Source organism: Pipistrellus kuhlii, unplaced genomic scaffold, assembly GCF_014108245.1.
Source record: "Pipistrellus kuhlii isolate mPipKuh1 unplaced genomic scaffold, mPipKuh1.p scaffold_m20_p_19, whole genome shotgun sequence".
Classification (NCBI taxonomy): Eukaryota; Metazoa; Chordata; class Mammalia; order Chiroptera; family Vespertilionidae; genus Pipistrellus; species Pipistrellus kuhlii.
Genome location: NW_023425504.1, coordinates 5,341,693 through 5,367,196, shown reverse-complemented (window position 1 = coordinate 5,367,196; position 25,504 = coordinate 5,341,693). Strand labels below are relative to the sequence as shown.

Here is a 25,504-nt window from a genome sequence, read left to right as displayed (position 1 = left end):
AATGGTTGGGAAGCACATAAACCCCTAATAGTAGTGGCACCTGGAAACTGAAATTGACAATTGAAACAATTAAATGGAGAAAAAATATTCTTAACATCTATATGCAAAAGAATACATAAAACCTGCACCGCACATCATGTACAAAAATTATTCAAAGTAGATCACTCATCTAAATGTAAGAGTTAAAATTACTAGAAGAAAACAAAGGCATAACTAATCTTGAATTGGACAATGGTTTCTTATACCATGCCAAAAGCACAGACAACAAAAGAAAAACTAGATAAAGTTGATTTCAATAAAACAGTTTTAATGTGTGTGAACAAACACTAACAGGAAAATGAAAAGACAGCTCAGAATGGGAGAAAATATTTGGAAATCATATATCTGACAAGAGTCTAGTGTTTAAAATATATAAAGAACTCTTACAACTCTAAGATAAAAGACTAATAAAGTAACTTAAAAATGAGCAAATAATTTAAATAGGCATTTCTGAAAAGAAAATACACAAATGGTGGAGAAGTACTAGGTGTACTGGTTAATAATGGCAGAGTTTGTAATCAAAGAAAACATGGTGATTTCAAGAGAAACATCAAAAGTGCTTTACTCAAAGTAATGTCCATGGTTAACTACACATTTCCCCCATCTTTCAGGTAATTTGTGGATACCGTCACAATAGAACATTTTTGTTTTGAGGCAAACCATAAGAGACCCAATTTTCCACTTCTTTGTGTTTTGAAGTGCTGCTCAGAAAGTGCATGTGCCATCGATCAGAACAAGTGGTAATCTGAAGGAGCAAGGTCTGGTGAATACAGCAGGTGGGTTAATACTTCCCAGGCAAGATCTTTTAACATTTCTTTAGTTTGAAGTGTGTGATGGTGTGTCATCATGAAACAAAATTACTTTGCCGTGTCTTTTGGCACATTCTGGTTCATTTCACGATCAAAGCAGGTTCAAATTGATAATGTATTGTCAGATCTGTATTAATGGTTTCACCTGGTTTTAGAAGCTCATAATACACCACATCTTCCTGAACCCACCAAACGCAGAGCATTTCGGAAGTGATTTGGCCTTGCAGGCAATGTTGATAGTTGGCTTGGATCAACCCATGATTTGTGCGTTTGGATTCTCAAAATAAATCCACATTTCATCGCCAGTAACAATTCAATGCGAAAAAGACTTTCTTCCGTGCCTTTGAAGCAACATTTTACTGCTAACTTTTTGGTTTTCCATTTGACTTTCATTCAGTTGATGTGGCACCCATTTTCTTTTCTTTTAAAACAGCAGGTTCTCAACCTATGGGTCTCGACCCATTTGGGGGTCAAACGACCCTTTCACAGGGGTCGCCTAAGATCATCGGAAAATGTAGCAATGTAGTTTACTGTTATTTTGTTAAGACTGTTACGTATGCTACACCATGCTTCAAGACAAATTTTCGTTTATTTGTAATTAGAAATAAATATTTAACAATATATTATGACATATTGTTTTTGTGATTAATCACTATGCTTTAATTATGTTCAATTTGTAACAATGAAAATACATCCTGCATATCAGATATTTACATTGTGATCAAAATTACAGTTATGAAGTAGCAACAAAAATAATTTTATGGTCACCACAACATGAGAATTGTATTAAAGGGTCTCAACATTAGGAAGGTTGAGAACCACTGCTTTAAAATCTTTCCCATTGCTTGTAAACAACCGGAAATTGTTTGCTGAGCAACATTTAAATCTTTCTGCAAGTTGTTTTTTGAGTTTGGCAAGCATCTTTATCCAATAATGCTTGTAATTGTTGGTCTCCAAACTTTTTTGGTTGACCTGGACGTTCTTTGTCTTTCACATCAAAATCATTACTTTTAAAGCATTTAAACCAGCATTCACAAGTATCTTGAGATGGAGCATGTTCATCATAAGCTTCCCGAAGTATAATTCAACATTTTTAAGCATAAAAATATCTATGATGTTAACACCTTCAGCAAATTTGACATATGAAGTTTTGAAGCTTGCTGTCAAAACAACAAAATAGTATACATATCAAATTGCATATATATATATATATATATATATATATATATATATATATATATATAAACATATGTGTAACTACATCTATTGAAAAAATCCGCATTATTAACTGGTACACCTAGTACATGGAAAGATGCTGAATATCATTAGCTATCAGGTAAATGCAAGTCAAAACCACAATGTAATACCACTCACCCACTAAAATGGTTATAACAAAATACAGATAATAACAAGTGTTGGCAAGAATGTAAAGAATATGGAAAACCTGGGGGAGGGGTGGGAAGAGATTAACAAAAGAATTTATATGCATATATGCATAGCCCATGGACACACAGTAGTGAGGTAAAGGCCTGGGATGAGGTGGGAGCTGGGTAAAGGGGAGTAAAAGGGGGGAAATGGGAGACAACTATAATACTCTCAACAATAAAAATAAAATTTAAAAAATAAAAATAAAAGTGAAGTCATAAAATAAACTAATGAATAAAATAGAATGAATGGCATGGAAACATGGAACAGACTGATAAATCTCAGGCGGTGGGGGAGGCAGGAAGAGATTAACCAAAGAATTTATATGCATATATGCATTGCCCATTCGACACAGACAGAGGGTGGTGAAGGAATGGGGGTGGGGGGGATGGGAACCAGGTGGAAGGGGGCACAAGGATAGAATGGGGACATCTGTAATACTCTCAACAATAAAAATAAATTTAAACATCAAAAAATAAATAAAAAATGGGGTCATTTAGGAAAAAAAAACAAAAACCCACAACTTTATTCATTGTTGATGGGAGTGTAAATTATTGCAGTCACTGTGGTTAAGAGTCTGGCAGTTTCTCAGAAAATTAAATATAGAGTTACCATATAACCCCAGCAATTCCACTCTCAGGTATCTACCAAAGAGGGATGAAAATCTCCCCACACAGAGACTTGCATATAAATGTTCATAGCAGCATTATTCATAATAGCCAGAATGTTGAAACAATTTAAATGTCTACCAAGAGATAGATGGATAAACAAACTGTTGTTTATCCTTACAATGGAATATTGTTTGGCTTTAAAAGGAATGAAATTCTGATACATACTACATGGATGAACCTTGAAAACAATATACTTAAGTGAATAGTGCCAGTCACCAAAGGGCGGGGTTGGGTTGGATGGCGGGCAGCAAAAAGGTAGAACATGGGAGACATCTGTAATACTGTTAATAAAAAAATAAACTTTAAAAAAATGATTACCTGCTCTTTCCAGATGGCTCAGTTGATTGGAACATTGTCTAGTACACCAAAATGAAGTGGGCTTAATCCCTTTTCCAGGCCTGTACAGGAGGCAAAAGATTAATGTTTTTCTCTCACATGGGTGTTTCTCTCTCTCTAAAATCAATACACATATCCTCAGGTGAGGATAAAAAAAATGATTACCAGTTTTGTGAAACTTTGCCACATTCCCTGAGCCAGATACCTTCTCTCCTATCTCCTTCATACTGATTATCATCATGTGTTGTAATTGCTTGCAGGTTGAAGATTTAGTTAGGTTCTGAGGTCTTGGAGGACAGGAGAAACATCTTATTAAATGCTGCCTTCCATGACCTGGTATATAGAAGGCACTTGAAGTGTGGGTTAATTGAATGAATGAATGAATAAAGTGATAATAGATGAACAACAGTCCTTTAATTTTACTGTGGCAGCTTATTTGAAAGACACTAAATGAGGTCAGGGTTTCTCAGGCTTAAGAAGCTACAATTCAATCTTCCCCAATTTACATAGCTCATTCAGATCCATTGACACTGAATTGCCATAGGCCTTAAAGTGTAAACTAACATCTTTGGAAATAAGGTCCTTTGGGATTTTATGAATGTCCTTGGATGAAGTCTAAGGATAAATTAGCCTTATAACAAATGCCTCTTTCTAGTAACAGTGATAAGGTTTCACCTAATTTGCCAGAACCCATAGTTCTCAACTCTCCAAGGTAGAACAGAGGGAATTTTAGTAACAGGGAATATTATTTTATTATGGTAAATTAGGCATAGGTTTTGAGAAACTGCAATCTCTGAAATGCTGAAAGTAGAAGGTGACAATAAAGTTAAAGGTATCCTAATTTGCTCCTTATAACCCTGATTTTGAGAGGTCCTGCAGAATTCAGAAAGTCTATTAACATGTGGGAGGATTACCAACAAAAACTTATTTGTGGAATAGGAATAATAGCAACCTCACAATTTGAATAGATTAAATATGATCATATTCTAGAAAGGGCTGTATCAAATTTCATTTTGCCTGCGCATACTTCAATATTCCTATAGAGAATCTTCCTTGCCTCACTCTAAATCCATGTGGTTAAGACAAGATGGCCAGTAACCCACTCTCCACCCCACCCGTACCCCTGATCTATCCAAGGTGGGGAGGAGACCCAGGCCTAGTAAATTAGCGTATTCAGGGATTTGCCACTGTGATGGATTTAAATTAATGAGACACCATCCCAGGCCTTTCTGGAAGCAGTGAAAGGGAGAATAGCACTTCCCTAGGATTAGTTATAGGGGTGAGGTGAACCTGGGGCTGCAAATAGAGGCTGCCTAAGAATTAAACAAAAGCAATAAAAGCAGTTTGGCTTAGTGGACTGAAGGGTCTGGGATTCAATTCCAGTCAAGGGCACATACCTCAGTTGCAGGCTCCTCCCCAGCCCAGAGCATGTGCGGAAGGCAACCAATGGATGTGAGAGAAACTCATCAATATTTCTCTCTGTCTTTTCCCTCTCTCTTCCAGTCTCTCTAAAAATAAATGGAAAATATATCTTCAGGTGAGGATTAACTAAAGTAAAAATAAAATAAAAGCAGTTATTTGAAGACCTGGATCCAGCCATACCCCCCAAAAAAACTCCAACCCCTAGATTTTTCAGTTACATAGAGCAATCATTTTTTTCCCTCTGCTTAAACCAGTTTGCAATTGAGCTTCTATAGTTTACAACCAAAAGAATCCCAACTAATGCATTATTATTAATGATACATATAATATAATTTAACTGTGGATGGGCATTGTGAAACCTTCTAGATGCATATATAAACCCAGGGAAGCATGTTAAATACTGGGGAGCCTCTTTGATACCCTGGGCTAATTAAGTTCAAATTGGTTAATGAACTACTTAATGTGACTCCAGGCCCTGACATTGACTTAAAGTTTACCCTTTCTCGGGAAATTGCACAGAAATATTTCATTTTCCAACATTTTTTAATCATTTGTTATCATTTTAACAACCAAAATTTTGACTTCCATGGAAAACATTGTTTCAGAAGTAAATATTTTCATTTCTGTTGGTTGTTAAAGTGGCTGTTTCCAACTTTGCTCTGTTCTGAAGACCAAATGTTTTTTCTTCTGTTTTTTTCATTTTTTTAGATAAAATTGACAAATAAACCAAATACTTCTTAAATGCTTTAAGAATATTTTCAATGCAATTATATTTGTAGCAAAGCAAACAACTACTGCTGTAAATGCTGGCAGCCCTTTTATAAAATGTTCCGACTATGATAATATATTGGAAATGGAAATGTTAACTACTTGGGACAAATTTGAGTCAAATGTAAAAATTTTGAATCAGTACCTTCCAGTTCTTTAATTTTTTACTAGAACTGCCTTTTTCCACATTAGCCATGATGAGTTTAGGCTTCAACAATTAAATGGAAATAAATTGTTTACTACTGAATTTCTGTACTAACAATCAAATATTTATTTAGCTGAATTGGAACTCAAGATTGGCATCTGAAAAAGATGATCAAGTTAAACAGCTTGATTTAAGAAAACCACTTTTATCAGAGTGGTCACAGGAGGATAAAAAAGTACATGAAATAGACCCAAGCTGAGGTCCATAATTATACATAATATTTGTTATTTCTCCAATATATATATTCATTCATTCTTTGGTAACGGTGACCAATTAAAATTATATAATGTGTTATTTACTTTGTATAAGGTCAATTTTAAAGATCTAAGTTTTTATAAATTTAGCAAGTCACCATCTTAATTTGATATAAGCCAGACTTGCTGTTACTACTACCACTAATAAAATGAATAAGTGTACCATCTTCATTTGCACATTTCATCTTCATTCACACTTGCAAGTACTTTTTCATTTTTCATCTATTGAGCCTCCAAACAAACTTGGAAGGAAGGCACACTTTATCCTCACTTTTCAGATAAGAAAACAGATTTAGAGAGACTAAGAGAGTTGCCCAAGCTCATGCTGTTAGTCTTTAGCACAATTAGAACTAGACTGTAAGCTTGTTAACTACTAATTGAATTTCTGTCTCCATGGGTTTTTCTATTCTGGACATGTTTATTTAAGTGGAATCATACCTTTTGTTCATGACTTCTTTCATTTAGCATAATGTTTTCAAGGTTTTTCCATGTTGCAACATGTATTAGTGCTTCATTTCTTTTTAAGGCTGAATAATATTTCATTGTATGATATGCCACATTTTGTGTATCCATCCTTCATTTGATAGGTACTATACTTTTTTCATATATAAATATTGAAACCTTGATATTTTTTAACTAAAAATATTTTTCTCCTTAGAACAGTTATTTTAAAAATTGAATCTCAAGATATGAATAAAAAAGTATATCCTACACTAAAATTTCAAACCAGAGATACACTCATTTTCAAAGTGTTTTGAGGACTTCTCTCTGTGTAAAACCCTTCCAAGGTCTCTTACTGTTGTTGCAATGACTGATTCAAGGTTAATTGTGAAGTTGAACATCTTTTTCTGTTTCCTAATAATCTAGCTATTCTCCTTGAGTCTGTTTTCAGAAGCCTCTGATGGAATAAACTTAGAATGGGGTGTGGATATTAAAATAAAAGGACTGTGAAAGGAGAAAATAATGATAGGGAGATGATGAGAGAAGGATGGGGGTTAGGGATGTTCTTAGGCCCAATTCCCAGAGCTTCCCCTTGAACTTGACCACCTCCTTTCCCTGATGTAGGTTCTCTTTTTTTCCTTCTTCTCTATTTCCATCCGTGCCAGATCTCTTTGTTAAGATACTATCCCTCCTCCTCTATGATAATTTATTCTAACAAGGACCTTCTTTTTCAGTCATCTTATCTGGAGGCACTGGAGGCAGAAGGACAGAACAGCCTCATCTCAGTCTCTCCCAGGAAGAACATGTGATAGGGAATAAAATAATAACCAATTTCAGTTTTTGATAAAATACTGATATTTTGGTGTAACTAGAAATACACTTGCAGCTGAAGGAGAATTCCACCACCACTACCAAGCCATGGAGCTAGAGGCCTAGGACATCAATTAAAATTTAACACTGAGCCCTAGCCAGGTAAGTTAGCGAGTTAGAGAATCCTCCTGATACAGCAGCATCACAGATTCGATACAAGGTTGCAGTTTGATTTCTGGTCAAGGCACATAAAAGAAGCAATCAATGAATAAGTGAAAAAAAAATACAGCTCTCTCTCTCTCTCTCTCTCTCTCTCTCTCATCATCATCATCATCATCATCATCATCAAAAAATTAAATCTACCATTGAACTGGATCTCTTCCCCCACCTTCTTCCCAATGTTTAACCAAGGCTATTCCATGCAAAAGTTAGTCTGAGTGATTTGAAATTTCAGGTGGAATGCACTATTTTTCTTGTAAGAGTCCACACAGCTTTTTGTAAAAATTTATAAATATACAAAGATGAAGAGATAGGAAAGGGCCTCTGAAAAAAAGAAGAGATTTTAACACAATTTGGAAATCAAAAGTAAATAAAGGGATGGGTATTGGAGGAGTAGAATGATTCAGCAAAATAAAAAAAAATTAAAGAGAAAGAAATCATGGACATGGACAACAATGTGTTGAATCCAGAGGTGTGGAGATTAAAAGTGTATGGGGGAATAAATGGTGATGGGGAAAAATAAAATAAAATAAAATAAAATAAAATAAAATAAAATAAAATAAAATAAAATAAAATAAAATAAAGGAAAAAAGTAAACAAAGGCATGATTATTAAACGTGAGAGAGCAGCAGATTGGGTAGGGTGGAGGTGGGACTCACAGAAACAAATTAGGATCACAGGGAGTTAGTTTGCCTGGCTGAAACCTGGAAAGTCTTGGGATTCAGAGATACCGGGTTCTGTGCAGGGTGAGAATGAGACTTGCACTGAAAAACACCGAGACTCATTAAAAGACTGGGAAAAAGTTTATATTCTCTTTGCAGCCACATCTCTTATACCTTCCAACCCATTCACACACAGCACTACTCACCTTTGCAAGAGAGCAGACTTCTCTGGGGAACTTTAAGGGCCTTCAAAAATATTCCAAATTCTGCTATTTAGGGGTCTCCCATTACATGATTCTTTTTAAAGTATCTTTATTGTTGAAAGTATTAGAGATGCCCCCTTTTTCCCCTATACTGGTCCCCTCCACCCCACTCCCAGCCACCTCCCCCAGGCCTTCACCAAACTGTAGTCTGTGTCCATGGGTTATGCATATATCCATATAAATTCTTTGGTTAATCTCTCCCCATCCCCCACTCCCAACTTCCTCTGAAATTCACCTCTCTGTCCCATGCATTCATGTTTCTGGACCTATTTTGCTCCTCAGTTTATTATGTTCATTAGATTTCACATATAAGTGAGATCATGTGAGAAAGAGCCATCACATGATTTTACTCCTCATCTTTCTCAAAAGCAAAGACTTCCATTTTGTCAACCCCACCTATAAACTCCCCAATTAGCATTTCTGGGCTTTGTTTTTAAATATGAATAGGCTGGTAATGGTCACTAAATGTGTGAAGTAAATGACTCTAATGGTCACTTTTGTATGTCTATTTGGTTAGGCTACAATTATCCAATCAAACACTATTCTAGGTGTTGCTCTGGGGTATTTTGTAGAAGTCAAAACTTCTATAACAAGTTGACTTGAAGCAAATAGTCCTTGAAAACCTCGCTGGCCTTATACAATGGGATTGAAAGGTCCTAGGTTTGATTCCAGTCAAGGGCATGTACATTGGTTGCGGGCACATCCCCTGTAGGGGGTGTGCAGGAGGCAGCTGGTCGATGTTTCTCTCTCATTGACGTTTCTAGCTCTCTCTATGTGGAAAATCAATAAAATATATTTAAAAAATAATAATAAACCTCTCTCTCTCTCTCTCTCCCCCCCCCCCCCGTGTGTGTGTGTGTGTGTGTGTGTGTGTGTGTGTGTGTGTGTGTTCCTCTGGTAAAGCCCGACTGACACCAGTCACCAAATGCAAAGGGAGACTATGATAAGCAGTGAAAATGAACTGCCCCACTCCCTAGCTTACCAAACTCATCTACTATCATTCTGCCTCTTGGTGCATATTATTCAGCCACACTAGCCTTCTTTAAAAAAATATATTCCTTTTTAAATTTTTATTGATTTCAGAGAAGAAGGGAGGGGGGAGAGAAATAGAAACATCAATTATTAGAGAGAATCATGGATTGACTGCCTCCTCAAGGCCCCCTACTGGGGACCAAGCTAGTAACCCTGGCATGTGCCCTTGAAAGAAATAGAATCTGGGACCCTTCAGTCCACAGACTGACACTCTATCTATCCACTGAACCAAACCAGCCAGTGCCTCACTAGCCTTCTTGCTGTTCCTGTAACTTGTGTTCTTCTCAGAGCCCAGGACCCCTGGGGCTGCTTCCCACTGCAATGGTTTGTCTGGCCTGCAGGGACACCTTCCAAGACACTCCCACATGCTTCATCTATAGCACTGATTTTTTTTTTCATTCATAGCAAAAACAACTTCCTAAAATTATATATTTGCACATTTATTAGTCTATAATCTGACTGTCTCCACTAGCATGCAAGCTCCAGGACAGGGACTTTTTGTGTCTTGTACACTGTTATATCACCACCACCTAAAACAGTGCCTCATCTTTTATTTGAAGTGTTGATATAGGGGTGGATAGGTAAGTAAAAAAAATGTATGGAAGTAACAGAAATAATTCTGGAAACAGAGAACTTTAAAAACAATGCTAATTGTATATACACTGAAAGATTCAACCCATTATTGTCACCCATAAATAATATTGTGATACTATGAAAAGGTAAAAATCAGAAAACAAGAAAGAGCCTTCTTATAACTGAAAATGATTGGCAAAATTTTTTAAATTTTTCATGGAATAGCCAGTTTTAAGCTAGTAACTTGATGTCACTAACCGCTAAATTGAAAAGAGAGGCACAGAATCATCTCTGGCAGCTGCTGGTAAGCTGTTGTGTTAGAAGCTGTGATGTGTCATTCAGATCTCCCTTCAGAAATGAAGGCTTTATTTTCCTATCTGTTGAAAATGCTGCCAGATAAAAATCTTCATCTGTGGGTATCAAGATCCAGCTCCTTTGCCCCAGACAGGGTTTACTCTGACAAATTATCCCATCTTCAGAACATTCTTTTGGGCTGGATGAGGCTTTTATTGAGGTTTCTTTACATCTGACTTCTTCCTCTGCCCAGTCTTCCTTCTCTTTCTTACTCTTGTGAAAGAGTTAATCTCATAAATTTCCTATTTTCTTTTTGAAGTCACAAGTTGAAGTCATCAGATGACAATGAGGAGGAGGAAAAGGAATGCATGCAGGAACTAGGGAAAGAAGGGAAAGGTGAAATGGTCATTTTAAAGCAGAAAACTGGGTTTCTAGGAAACCATGGGTGGGATAATCTCATGGTGTTGAGAGGAAACAGACAGAGAGAATCAATTCTGGAGGCCCAATATTCCACAGGAAACCAAGAAAGAAAGAACAACAAAAATATTGTAACTTTATATAATGACAGATGGTAACTAGACTTGTTTTGGTGATCATTTTACAATATATACAAATATTGAACAGCTATGTTGTACATTTGAAACTAATACAGTGTTATAAGTCAATTGTACTTCAATAAAAAAAAAGAAAGAACAGAGAAAATGGCGGGGGGGGGAATTTCAAAGAAATAATAAAATAGAAATAATTTTTCTAGAACTGAGGAACATGAGTATTTGTATTAAAAGGGCCCATCAAATGCAAAATGAGGTGATATTTATAAAAGTACAATGACGCACACCCTTATGAATTATTAAAGACACCAGAAATATGAAAAGCAACTAAATATTTACGAAGGGAAAAATAAATTCCTTACAAAGGGTATAAATAAAAATGGCATGGAAATTATCAGCAATGCTGGTTTCTAAAGAGTAATGGGGGGAAAACCCTCAAAATTATGAGGACACTTATTTTTCATCTTAGAGTTCTTTACTGAGCCAAAATCTCAAACAAATATAAAGGTAGACTAAAGACATTTTGAGACACACAAATAATATTTTAAAAGCTTATCACACATAAACCCTTCTTAGGAAGTTACTAGAGAATGCTTTCCCCCAAAATGAAGAAGTAAATCAAGAAAGATGAAGACAGCCCTAGCCAATTTGGCTCAGTGGATAGAGTGTTGGCCTGAGGACCAAAGGGTCCTGGGTTCCATACCAGCCAAGGGCAGGTACCTGGTTTGCAGGCTTCTCCCTGGTTCCTGTTCTAGTCAGAGCACATGTAGGAGGCAATCAATTGATGTTATTTCTCTCACAATAATATTTCTCTCTGTCTTTCCTTCTCTCTTTTTTTTTTCTTTCTTTTTTTTAAATGTATTTTATTGATTTTTTACAATAAAGGAGGAAGGGAGAGAGATAGAGAGCTAGAAACGTCCAATGAGAGAGAAACATCGACCAGCTACCTCCTGCACACCCCCTATTGGGGATGTGCCCGCAACCAACATACATGCCCTTGGCCGGAATCGAACCTGGGACCTTTCAGTCCACAGACAGACGCTCTACTGCTAAGCCAAACCGGTTTCGGCTCCTTCTCTCTTTCACTTTCTCTAAAAATCAATGGGAAAATATCCTCAGGTGAAGATTTTTTAAAAAAAAGAGATGAAGACAAGAAATCTAGGGAATAGTGATCCAATTCAGGAGCACAGACAAAGGAAATTCTAAAAAGTGAGATTTGCAGCAAGCCTGAACAGCAACCAGTTCCTGTGGGAAAAGAACAGAGGGCTCTGAGAGCAAGATATTCCAGCTGTTTCTAATCAAATTCAATAAGTGTTCCCTGGGGTCTTTGGTCCACCCAAACAGGCTTTAAAAACGTTGCATATCAGAGAATGAAGAATTGGAGTCCAACCCTTAATTCTTAGAAGATCTCCAGGCTTCCTTGTGTCCACTCCTTTTCCAGAATCTTTCTACATACACAAATTAATACTATAGAACAAGAATGAAATGTAAAGTTTTGCATCACTAGACATTCTGCTTTTTAAAAAGTGAGAAATGGCACTGTGTTATTTTGGAAGATAGTTCTCAGGACCTATTTTTCTTTGCTCTCCAAGTATATGCTTCCCAGCTACCTTCTGGGGACCAAAGTGGTCTCCAAGCATTTTGGTGTTTTAAAAATATGCTTAAAATGAACTGCACACAAATAGTAGAAAGGCCTTTTCCCCACTGAAAATGAATTATTTGGCATCCATATTTACAAGCCAATCTTGTTTAACTTTAGGCAACGTGAGGTAGTTTCTCAGAGACTGAGACCCTTGGTTTCCATAGCATCTCCACCAAGGTACAGATATTCCAGAAAGCCAACCACAAAAATACAAATGCTCAGATCTGTTCCACTAGGAATCACTGCTTTACTACTAGTGAAGTCCTGATCCAGAATTAGGAAATTCATGATTGTCTTTCCTTGAAGTCCCTAATTATTTTAGGAGACACCTATAGAGCAGACAAATAACAGGCAGAGAAAAATCTGAAGCAGGGTATTGCAGTGTGTATGTATAAATGCACCCTTACAAGAATTGCACCATTTATGCAAATAATTGGTCCTAGATCTGTGGGATTCTGAGGAAAAGGAAACCACTGCAAGAAATGGAAGTGGATGCTAGTGTGTATAGAAATATTCCAGGACTGATCCATTTATGCCTAAATCTGTATTTTATATTAGTCTAAGGCAAAGAAATCAATACCACAAATATTTGTCCTTAAGATAGTCACTCCTCATTCTCTGTTTCCTCAACCAAACGGAACTGCAGTACATCACAGCCTGTCTTTCCACCTTATCTGAGATCGGACTCATTCTTGTTCTAAACTTCATATCAAACAGGAAATTTTGGAAACATGTTTCAAAACCAATCTCTAACAGCAATTACAAACTTAGAGAAGTCTTGACTTAAAGTAGGACACAGAAAACATTTCTATAAACCATACCCTGTATCATAGTAGAAGAAGGGGACCTACAGTTGTTTTCTTTATAAGGAAAACATTGGGGAAATGGAGCTTCCACTAAAAAGAGCTAAGTGTAAGAGGAAACCAAGATGGTGGCATAGGTAAACACCTAAACTGCTGCCTCGCACAACAATTTCAAAATTACAACTAAAAGATAAAACAGACTTCATCCATAACCACAGGAAAGCTGGCTGAGTGGAATTTCTACAACTAGAAGGAAAGATAAAAGCACACTGTGACTTATAGGAGCTGTGAAAGGCAGAAGTAGGGAGGTGCATGCAAGGAGAGGGCTGGCAACTGAGTACTCCACAGGCTTTCTCAATCAGGAGGGAGACAAAAGCTCCTGACTACTCTGAACTCCAGTTCCAGGCGAGACTCTGGGGACCCAGACCCATACAGGGAGAAACTGAACTGTCTGGCATCAGGCAAAACTCGAGGGCAGCTTCCCCTCAGAGGTGCTTGCAGTGATTACCAAGGGACACTAAGAACCAGGAGCCTCTTAGGGTAGGGCTGAAGGGAAGCCATGGATGTTTACCCCACCCTGTGATCCCACCCCCTTAAGCCATAGCTGTTTGTTCTGCCATGAGACACTGCCCCATTCAAGCTGAGTGCAGAGGCTTTTGCAAACAAATGGCCTGGTCCTTTGAATTAATATATATATATATATATATATATATATATATATATATATATATATATATATATATATATTATTGATTTTTTATAGAGAATAAGAGAGAGGGATAGAGAGTTAGAAACATCGATGAGAGAGAATCATTGAACAGCTGACTCTTGCACACCCTCTACTGGGGATGTGCCCACAACCAAGGTACATGCCCTTGACAGGAATCGAACCTGGGACACTTCAGTCCACAGCCGATGCTCTATCCACTGATCCAAACCAGTTTCAGCTGGTCCTTTGAATTTTAAACTTACGTACAGTTGAATCAGTGAGACCCAGAACATCCAAATGAAGGTCCCAGGCTCCATAGCAGCTTGCAATGCTTCACAGCTGGGCCCCATCTAGGCACCTCCAAAACCCAAACAAAGAAATGGAACCTTCAGATCTCTCCATAGCTCCTGCTGGGTGGCCTCAGGCAGAGGCTAAATTAGCACCTCCTTGGAGATCCAAGAACCAGTGTACCCAGGGATTAAAGTGGGACCATCCAGATTACAACTCCTTAGATCCATAAGGGACACACTCAGAGGGCAGACTCAGTGAGCACCAAAGCCTCACTGAAGCAAGTCTTAACTCATAAGGGTGTCTCCAGAACAGAAGTTCTCCCATAGAAGAAACAGCTGATCCTCACAGCCAATTAGCCTGGAGGTCAATTCCACCCAGTGATACCAACAACAATCAAGGCTTAACTACAACAAGATTATGCACACAGATCACAAAGGCGTGCATCAAGAGGGTCCACAATAGGTAACTGGGAGGCTGAGCCACTGGACCCTATAGGAAACCTAGCAGACAAAGCCACTCTATCAACTCAGGGAAGCAGCCAAAATGCAAAGACAAAGAAACAGGTCACAAATGAAAGAAATGGAGGGAAAGCAAAGGACTAGATATAGAGTTCAAAATCATGGTTATAAGGGTTTTCAAGAATTTTCTAGAAAAGGCTGATAAATTTAGTGAGACCCTCAAGGATATGAAAAAGGATCAACTAGAAATTGAGCATACACTGACTGAAATAAAAAATATTATACAGAGATCCAACAGCAGACTAGAGAATCACAAGAATCAAGTCAAAGATTTGACATATAAAGAAGCAAAAAACACCCAACTGGAAAAGCAAAAAGCAAAAAGAATCCAAACATATAAAGATAGTGTAAGAAGCCAAAACCGGTTTGGTTCAGTGGATAGAGCGTCAGCCTGCGGACTGAAAGGTCCCAGGTTTGATTCTGGTCAAGGGCATATACTTTGATTGTGAGCACATCCCCAGGAGGGGGTGTACAGGAGGCAGCTGATTGATGATTCTCTCTCATTGATGTTTCTAACTCTCTATCCCTCTCTCTTCCTCTCTGTAAAAAAATCAATAAAATATATATATATATTTTAAAAAAAGATAGTGTAAGAAGCCTCTGGGACAACTTCAAGTGTAACAGCATCCAAATATGGGGGTGCCAAAAGAAGAGAGAGAGAGCAAGATAATGAAAACCTATTTGAAGGAATAATGACAGAAAACTTCCACCACCTGATGAAAGAAATAGACTTACAAGTCCAGGAACTGCACAGAACCCCAAACAAAAGGAATCCAAAGAGGACCACACCAAGACACATCATAATTAAAATGCCAAGAGCAAAAGACAAAGAGAGAATATTAAAAGCAGCAAGAGAAAAATAGTTAATTATCTACAAGGGAGCACCCATATGATTGTCAGCCAATTTCTCAACAGAAACCATGCAGGCCAGATGGGAGTGGCAAGAAATATTCAAAGTGATGAATAGCAAGAACCTACAACCAAGATTACTCTACCCAGCAAAGCTATCATTCAGAGTTGAAGGTCAGATAAAGAGCTTCACAGACAAGAAAAAGCTAAAGGAATTCATCACCATCAAACCAGTATTATATGAAATGCTGAAAGGTATCCTTTAAAAAGAGGAAGAAGAAAAAATTATGAACAAATACATATCTATCAACAAGTGAATCTAAAAATCCAGTGAATAAAAAATCTGATGAACAGAATAAACTGGTGAATATAGTAGAATCAGGGGCATAGAAAGGGAGTGGACTGACAATACTCAGAGGGATAGGGGTGGGGGGGGTGCAGGAAGAAACAGGACAAAAATTGTACACCTATGGATGAGGACAGTGGGGTAAAGGTAAAAGGTGGGGTGGGAACTGGATAGAGGGGAACTATGGGGTGATAAAAGAGGAACAATTGTAATAATCTGAATAAAGATTTATTTTAAAAAATAAAAAAATAATTAAAAAAATAAAAATAAAAAGAGCTAATTGCCAGATTGAAAATAAAATATTTTTGCTCAAAATGTATAGGGGAGCTGGAGCAAATCTTTAAGGTATCTCCCAACCTTAAGATAAGCATATATCGATATATTAATATATATCTGTGCAGTCGAAACCGGTTTGGCTCAGTGGATAGAGTGTCAGCCTGTGGACTGAAAGGTCCCAGGTTCGATTCTGGTCAAGGGTATGTACCTTGGTTTCGGGCACATCAGGAGGCAGCTGATCAATGTTTCTCTCTCACTGATGTTTCTAGCTCTCTATCCCTCTCTCTTCCACTCTGCAAAAATTCAATAATACACACACACACACACACACACACACACACACACACACACACACACATATATATATATATATGTATATATATGTGTGTATATATATATATATATATATATATATATATATATGCAATGTGTGTATCCCTAAAGGCTTATTAAAATACTCTTGCCTTTACTTAGGTTTTTTTTTATCTATAAATTTTATTCTTTTTTATTTTTTTCTTCAGCTAAGACAGCAGAAGGGATCAGTTTTAAAAAAATATATTTTATTGATTTTTTACAGAGGAAGGGAGAGAGATAGAGATCTAGAAATGTCGATGAGAGAGAAACATCGACCAGCTGTCTCTTGCACACCCCCTACCGGGGATGTGTCCATAACCAATGTACATGTCCTTGACGGGAATCGAACCTGGGACCTTTCAGTCCGCAGACTGATGCTCTACCACTGAGCCAAACCGGTTTCAGCCAGAAGGGATCTTTTATGGTACATGTCACATTCAAGCACAACTGAGACCAGAACAAGTCCAGAATGTAACAGGTCCAGGGCAAAGTACCAAAAGGGAGTGTTTTTACATGAGCAAGATGGCTCTTTCAAAAGGTGGTCATGGTGACCAGATGGTGATGTGTGTTCTAGAGAAGGTGTGAACAGCATGCGTGCAGTCTAACAATTTGTATCAGTGTCTTAGCCTCTGGCTCCCCTTATTTCTGCTCCCATGGTTTCACAGATGCACAAGCCAATGGTTTACTTGGACCTCTGCCTCTACTTTCTTCTTTTGTACTTCAGCCTGTGCATTTGCTTCTTCCATTGGCTCTCATGGCATCAACGTTTCTAAGAAGATAGCGTTAAGGCCAAGAGCCTTCTACATTTCTGTATTATTTACATATTTCAAAATGGACATATATTTAGTTGATAACAAGAAAATATAAATCATATTTAAAAATAGACAACTACCCTGGCCAGGTGGCTTAGTTGGTTGTAGCATTGTTCTGTGCACCAAAAGGTTGTGGGTTCAATTCCTTAATACCCCAAGGTTGTGAGTTTCATCCCTGGTCAGGGCACATAAAATCCAGTAGCCATCTATGATAAAAACTCTTGGCAAGGTGGGAATATAGTGATCATATCTAAACATAATGAAAAACTTACAGCCAATATCATACTCAATGAGCATGAACTAAAAGTGTTTCCCTTAAGATCAGAAACAAGATAGGGATATCTGTTTTCACCACTCTTATTCTACATGGTGCTGGAAGTCCTAGCCACAGCGTCAGACAAGAAGAAGAGATCAGCCCTAACTGGTTTGGCTCAGTGGCTAGAGTGCTGGCCTGCGGACTCAAGGATCCCAGGTACAATTCTAGTCAAGGGCATGTACCTTGGTTGCAGGCACATACACAGTAGGGAGTGTACAGGAGGCAGCCGAACGATGTTTCTCACTCTCTGTCCCTCTCCCTTCCTCTCTGTAAAAAATCAATAAAATATATTTTTTAAAAGAAGAGATCAAAATCATCCAAATTGGAAAGAAGGAAATAAAAATATAATTATTCCCAGATGACATGATATTGTACTTAGAAAGCACTAAAGACTCCACCAAAAACACTACTATTGATAGAACTAATAAATGAATTAGGCAAAGCAGCAGGTTACAAAATTAACATCCAGAAGCCAGTGGCATTTATATATACCAATAGCAAACTTTCAAAAAGAGGAAGTAAGAAAACAATCCCATTTACTATTGAAACCAAAAAATAAGGTACTTAGGAATAAACTTAATCAAGGAGGTAAAAGACCTGTAATAAAAACTTTAGGACATTGAAAAAAGAAAAAAAGGAAGATGCAAACAAGTGGAAGCATATACTGTGTTCATAGATTGCAAGAATTAAAGTCATTAAAATGTCTATACTACCCAAAACAATCTCCAGATTCAATGCAATATCTTTAAAATATCAGTGGCAGTCACTAATCATCCAAGAGATGCAAATCAAAATGACAAGGAGGTACCATCTCACACCTGTCAGAATGGCTGTCATCAACAAATCAACAAACAACAAGTGCTCAAGAAGATGCAGAGAAAAAGAAACCCTCGTGCACTGCTGGTGGGAATGCAGACTGGTGCAGCCACTGTGGAGAACAGTATAGAGTTTCCTCAAAAAACTAAAAATAGAACTCACATTTGACCTAGTGATCCCACTTTTAGGAATATATCCCAAGAAACTAGAAACACCAATCAGAAAGGATATATGCACCCCTATGTTCATAGAAGCACAATTCACCATAGCTAAGACTTGGAAACTAAGTGCCCATCAATAGATGAGTGGGTTAAAAAACTGTGGTACATCTACACAATGGAATATTATGCTGCAGTAAAAAAGAAGGAATTCTTACCATTTGCAACAGCATGCATAATAATAGTCTCTCAAAATTGGACAGGTACCATACACACACACACACACACACACACACACACACACACAAACGAAAGTGGACCAACAAATTACAACATACACAAGAATAAACTCAAAATGGATAAAAGACTCAAATGTAAATCACAAAACCATAAAAATCCTAAAAGAAAACATAAGCAATAAAATCTCACACATCTTTCAGAGATACATTTTTGCCAATGTTTCCGAGGGCAGGGGCAACACAGGAAAAGTAAACAAATAGGAATACATCAAACTAAAAAGCTTCTGCACAGCAAAAGAAACTATCAACAAAATGAAAAAGAAACCCACTGTTTGGGAGAACATATTGCCAATGATTCATCTGATAAGGGGTTAATTTCCAAAATATATAAAGAACTTACACAACTCAACCCCAGGAAGACAGACAATATAATAATAAAAAAAAAATATGCATCAGACCTGAATTTACAATTTCCAAAGAGAAAATACAGATGGCCTGTGGTCATACGAAAAGATGCTCAATATTACTAATCATTAGGGAGATGCAAATTAAAGCTGGAAGGAGCCCTAGCTGATTTTGCTCAGTGGATAGAGTGTTTGCCTGCAAACTGAAGGGTCCCAGGTTCAATTCCAGTCAAGGACACATGCCTGGGTTGCAGGCTCAATCCCCAGTAGGGGCCATGCACGAGGCAACCAATCAGTGATACTCTCTCATCATCAGTGTTTCTCTCTCTCCCTCTCCCTATCCCTTCATCTCTGAAATCAATAAAAATATTCTAAAAAACTACAACAAGGTATCACCTCACACCTGTCAGAATGGCTACAATCAATAAATCAACAAACAACAAATGCTGTCAAGGATGTGAAAAAAAGGAAACCCTAGTGCACTGTTGGTGGGAATGCAGACTGGTGCAGCCACTGTGGAAAACAGTATGGAGTTTCCTCAAAAAATTAAAAATGGAACTGCCATTTGACCCATTGATTCCACTCCTAGAAATATATTCTAAGAAATTAGAAACACAAATCAGAAAGAATACGTGTACCCCTATGTTCATAGCAGACTTATTTACAATACCCAAGATATGAAAACAGCCCAAGTGCCCATCAGGTGAATGGATAAAGAAGCTATGGTATATTTTCAGATTGGAATATTATGCAGCTGTAAAAAAGCAGGAACTTCTACCCTTTGTGACAGCATGCATTGACCTGTAGAGTATCACGTTAAGTGAAATAAGTCAGTCAGAGAAAGACAAATATCATATGATCTCACTAATATGTGGAATCTTTTTTAAAAAAAATATACTTTATTGATTTTTTTATAGAGAGGAAGGGAGAGGGATAGAGAGTTAGCAACATTGATGGGAGAGAATCATCAATCAGCTGCCTCTTGCACACCCCCTACTGGGGAAGTGCCCACAACCAAGGTACATGTCCTTGACTGGAATCGAACCTGGGACCTTTCAGTCCGCAGGCTGATGCTCTATCCACTGAGCCAAACCGGTTTCGGGATTATGTGGAATCTTAAAACAGAAATAAACTGAAGAAAAAATAGAACCAGCGGCATGGATACATTGAACAGATTGACAGATGTTAGAGGGGCAGGAGGTGGTGGGACTACATAAAGGAAGATGTAGTAGATTAGCTAAATAACATACGTAAATGCATAACCCATGGTGAAGACCAAGGGAGGGGGTGTGGCCGGATGGAGTTGGGCAAAGGACATCTACAATAGTATCAACAATAAAAAATTTAAATTAACCAGTGAATGAATAAATAAATGAAACAACAAATTGATGTCTCTCTCAAATAAAAAAATGGTATATTATAATGTTCAAATGTATTACACATTTATCTTTGAGAATACCATTCATTTTTATTATGTTTTGTGTGTTTTTTTAATTATTTTTTTATTTTACATTCTCATTGTGGAAGATTTAAAATCTATGGAAAAGCATAAATACACAGAAAAGCAAAACCTGATTTAATGGACACCGTGGTTTATATTATAGCACACACACACTCCCCTAGTCATTTTGAGATCATGTTGTTTATAATTTTGAACATTTTTTTACTAAACATTAACAATTCCCACTGGCAATATATTTTTAATGAGTGTGAAGAAAAACATGTCAAAACTTCAAATATCAAACTAGTGATGAAATAAGGTTAATAGATTGTATTTGCACAATGTGTTCTTTCATACTTTTATCATTAAAATCTAAGGTCCTACACAAAATTGCATTTATATACCACAAGGATAATAAATTTTAAAACCTACTGAAATCTAAACATTTAATTAGACAGTGCTTTCAGTCAAATGGTCAGAAGATTTCTTATAATTAAAAGGACAGAATTTAGGGGGAGGGAGTTAAATATGCCACCAGTGAACACAGCATTACTTATACCCTTTGATGACACTTCAATGATTGACAAGAAAGTTAAAATTGCTATAGTTTACATAAAAACCAGTTTTAAGACATAGAAAGAAAAAAAAATTCTGTCATCCCTTTCTAGTTCCAAAATCATTAAGTAGAACAGATAATTTAAATGTCAGGATAAGGCCTTTCAAAGATTTTCAGAAACATTGACAAATTACACAAGTAATCTTCACCTGAGTAATATTTTTGAAATTTAAGATGTATTCTTACTTTATTAAAAAAATATTCTGAAGTCTTCACATCAGTTTTACCAGTTTTAAACAATAGTACACTATTCAATTAAAATTCAATGTGAATTTATATTTAGATTTCAATAGTACATGTTCATCCTTAAAGGTTATAAAATGTTTAAATAGCACATCCATCTGTCCTGTGATGGCTCATATGAGTTTAATTATTGAAGAAATCTAAATGGAATTTCTCCCACAAATGCAGATCCTGCTGATCTGTACTGAAAACATGAGATTTGACTCTGGTTCTTTGATCTCACAAGGGAATTATAGTCTTGAGTTCACTATTTTTCAGTAGAATAAATCACTAATGTCTGTCACCTTATACATTACATTCAGCTAATGATCTCCTATCTATACATATAAAAGCCTAAGTGATGGATCAACTGGATGACCACAGGACAAGCTGGTAGCTGTGATGTGTGCTGACCACAGGGGGCAGACGCTCAATGCAGGAGTTGCCTCCCTGGTGGTCAGTGAGCTCCCATAGCAGGAGCGCCGCTCAGCTGACCTATGGACCCCAGATTCTGGGCTCATGGCTTGAAAGTGCAGCTGCAGAAGCTCGAGCCTCTCCTGCTTCTGGCAGTGCTACCAAGCAGCAGTGCAGCAGGGCTGTGATGAGCCAGAAGCAGCACCCGCCCTGGAGCTTGCCACTTTGCACACTACTCATTCCTCAGGGGATGTCGGACTGGGGGGATCAGGCCAAAAACAGTAATCCCACATCCCCCTGAGGGGTCCTGAATTGCAAAAGGGCACAGAGGCCAGGCTGAGTGACCCTACCAATGCACGAATCTGTGCACCAGGCCTCTAGAATATTTATAAAGCAGTTACTACTTCTAGAATTTTCTTATTCATGATGACTTGCTATTGCAATGAGTATATATTTAGGTTTGCCCTATACACAATTTTCAACATATAGAGTTTGTGTAATAAATTTAACCAAAACAAAGTTATTTCTTTTGGATCAATAACTTAAATCAAATTTTAAAAGGCATATCTGTTGAATTTGCACATATAACAGAGTTTGGAGGTAGCATTCTTACCGGAGATTACAAAATCGAGATTTAAAAGATGTCAGCAAGTTGGAATAGTAGGTTAAAAACCAGTGTAACAAAGACTCCAGCTCAGACATTAAATTGTACTATTCTCATGACTCATCTATAAGATAGCACGTTTAGATTTGCAATAGGTCTAGATTCAGACAGAGACTGAGGAATGAAGTCACTTAATCATTTGTCAAGGCACAGGGACAGTAATTGGGATAGTTATTAGGAGAAGAAAGAGTGAATACAGAAGATTCGTTAGCTCAATGTTTGTTCATTCAACAAATGTTGAGCTTATACAATTTTCTAGACTGAGGGATCTATGGAGAGCAAAATCAGACAGGAAGGAGTTCTGCCCTCAGGGACTTTGCACATGTAGAGGGAGGAAATATGTAAACCAATAAAGTATGGTGTTATTATTTGATCAAACTTAAATAGGACCCACTTTGTGCTGGGTACTTTTCTAAGTGCTTTAAATGTAGTTCATCTACACAACAACCATATAATGGAGACACAGTTATCATCTTAAATCTACAAATGAGAAGCTGTAGTACACAGCGACTTGCCCAACGTCAGCCCCACTAGTAACTAGCAGAATCCACACACTTAACTTCTATGCTGTGCTGCCTTGGGATGAAAATGGTGCCGGTATAGGGTGACAGAAGTGACGCTCACAACTTTCTCTCAGGTGACCTAGTGCCACCAATTATTTAGCATTTGCTCATTCAATAAACACTTACTAGGGGTCCTGCTGTGTGGCTGGCACTGCATTAGGCAATAAGGACATAGTGATGAACGAGACTGATTTAGTCACTGCCTTCAGTGGAGCCTACAGAGCAGCAGGGAAGGAAAATATTGAACAAGTGACATGAAAAGGGAAGTGCAGAGGATGATAGGAGAGGATAACCTGCAAATATCTCCATCAGTCAGGCTCTCCTCTATCTAGGGGAAAACAACCCTCCATGACATATGTTTGAAAGATACAAAACACAAGGGAAATTATTTAGGGACTGAAGATCAGCTAGAGGGATGGCTTCTCCCCATGACACCTCAGGGGGACAACATCAATTGCATGGGGAATCCATGGTGGGAAGTGGTACTAGTGTCAGACCTTCACAGCAACTTTATGTATGTGGACACTTCATGGTAGTAGTAGAGACAGATGCCTTATGGAGAGAGCTCTTATGAGAACCTGCAGGAGACGTTATTAGACATAATTAGCTTTGAAAGGTTATTAGAGGTTCCACAGTAGCAGGTAAATACAAAATCCTCAGGGGCTGTTCACTCAGATCCTTTCCCTCATTATTTCCTACGCAGTGCCTGATCTTCCTCTCTGAAGAGAAGGGCAAGCTAGAGGGGCTGGTCAGCAGCCCTTTGGGAGCCTCAGTTATTGGGCTGTGAAGCATGAAGATGAAAGTAAAAAGGAGTAGTGGCGTCCTGTGGAGTTTCCACAAAAGGGGAAAACAAATGGGAAGGCAGGTTGGAGCTCCTTAGAATTCCATGCATGAGAGGCTCAGTACAGGAAGCAGGTAGAATCGGCCTGGAGGGCTGTCTTGAACCAAGGAACTCAGCTAGCTACAGGGTTTTTAATATGATTTCTGAGGTTTTGGGCTGGGAAGGAGTGGCCACCATCCCTGAGAACTCAGTACAGTCCCAGATCAGCACCCACGGAGCTCTAACAGGAAGGAAGCAGATAAAAGTAGCAAAACTGCCTGGCCAGTTAAGCAACGTCAGCAATTTAATAATTTTTTAAAATGTAACAAGATAAATGCTATCAATGTGGCATTATAATAATAATTGACAATGAGAGCACAGGAGGTGCCAGTACAATTGCAGAAAGAAATCTGGTATCCACTTAAAGCCAAGCAGTGTGGAGGCACCCAAATGTGGGCAACATTGTACTTCTTGCCTGATAGTGTCCTGACTATCCATGAGAAGACCCAGTGTCATCAAGAGAAGGGGATGTGTTATTCTGTGCCTTCTGTATATAATGGCAGAAAAAAAAGTGCAGCACAGTGCAAGAAGACTTTAATTCAAAAATGTTCTGATGCCTAAATGAATAAGTTAGCTAGAAAATCCAATTACGTAGACATCGGCAGTGCAAGATGAAAGAGATAATGCTGTTAAGGAAATTTAGCAAATGCAGGAACTAGTATGTGCTCAATAAATAGAATTTAAAAACAAATTCAGTTTCTGACCCTGCTTGCCCCTCATCCTGCCAGGCTGCCTACTAGTAAATAAACGAATGAGTAAATGAATGAAAGAAAAGAATTGTTCCTGGAGTTCCCTTTTCCTCAGGGTTGCACTATGGTTCTTAGAACTAATGCAATGTCCATGTACTGAAAATGGATGAGGGCACCTATCTAGTCCTCATTCATCATCTACACACCTTAACACCCGGGAGGTCAATTTTTCCAATCTATAAGGTGTCTCCTGCAGCCAGTTCTCCTGGCTCTTGCCAAGGCAGGTTAGGATCTGTCTGCCTCAATGCAACCCCCCTCCCCCATGATCTCTCCATTCCTGCTATTTCCATGAAGATGCCTGCTGCTCAGTAGGAGAGCTTATTTCTTGTCTGCTCTTTGCATTCAAAGATCCTTTTTCTCATTTGTCTTCCAGCAGCCTTGGGAAAGGCGCTGAAATAATGCAATTCCAAGACACTTTATGCCCATGACTCCTCTTTTCCTTTTCCTCTATAAACCTACATTCCTACTAGTTGTCTTCCCTTGAAGCACAAAAGCCAAGTCTGTGCAGGCAAATTTATGCTTTTCTGGTGCTATGTATTTCTTAAGGTAATGAGCTCAGCTTTCTGAATATGAAAGTAAAGAGAAAATGTGAAGAACCCCCCCCCCCCCATATATTATAATATTGCTCTCCCCTGTGAGTTCAAAGCC

At 37.9% G+C, this 25,504-nt stretch overlaps 1 long non-coding RNA gene across 1 annotated transcript; it reads left to right on the top strand.

The window, feature by feature from the left end:
• The first annotated feature begins 1,265 nt into the window (after nt 1-1,265).
• LOC118722059 lies at nt 1,266-24,325 on the top strand. The gene is made up of 4 exons (XR_004988884.2): nt 1,266-1,362; nt 1,451-1,565; nt 22,864-22,870; nt 24,307-24,325. It is a non-coding gene; the product is annotated as an uncharacterized LOC118722059 (long non-coding RNA).
• Nucleotides 24,326-25,504: the final 1,179 nt, after the last annotated feature.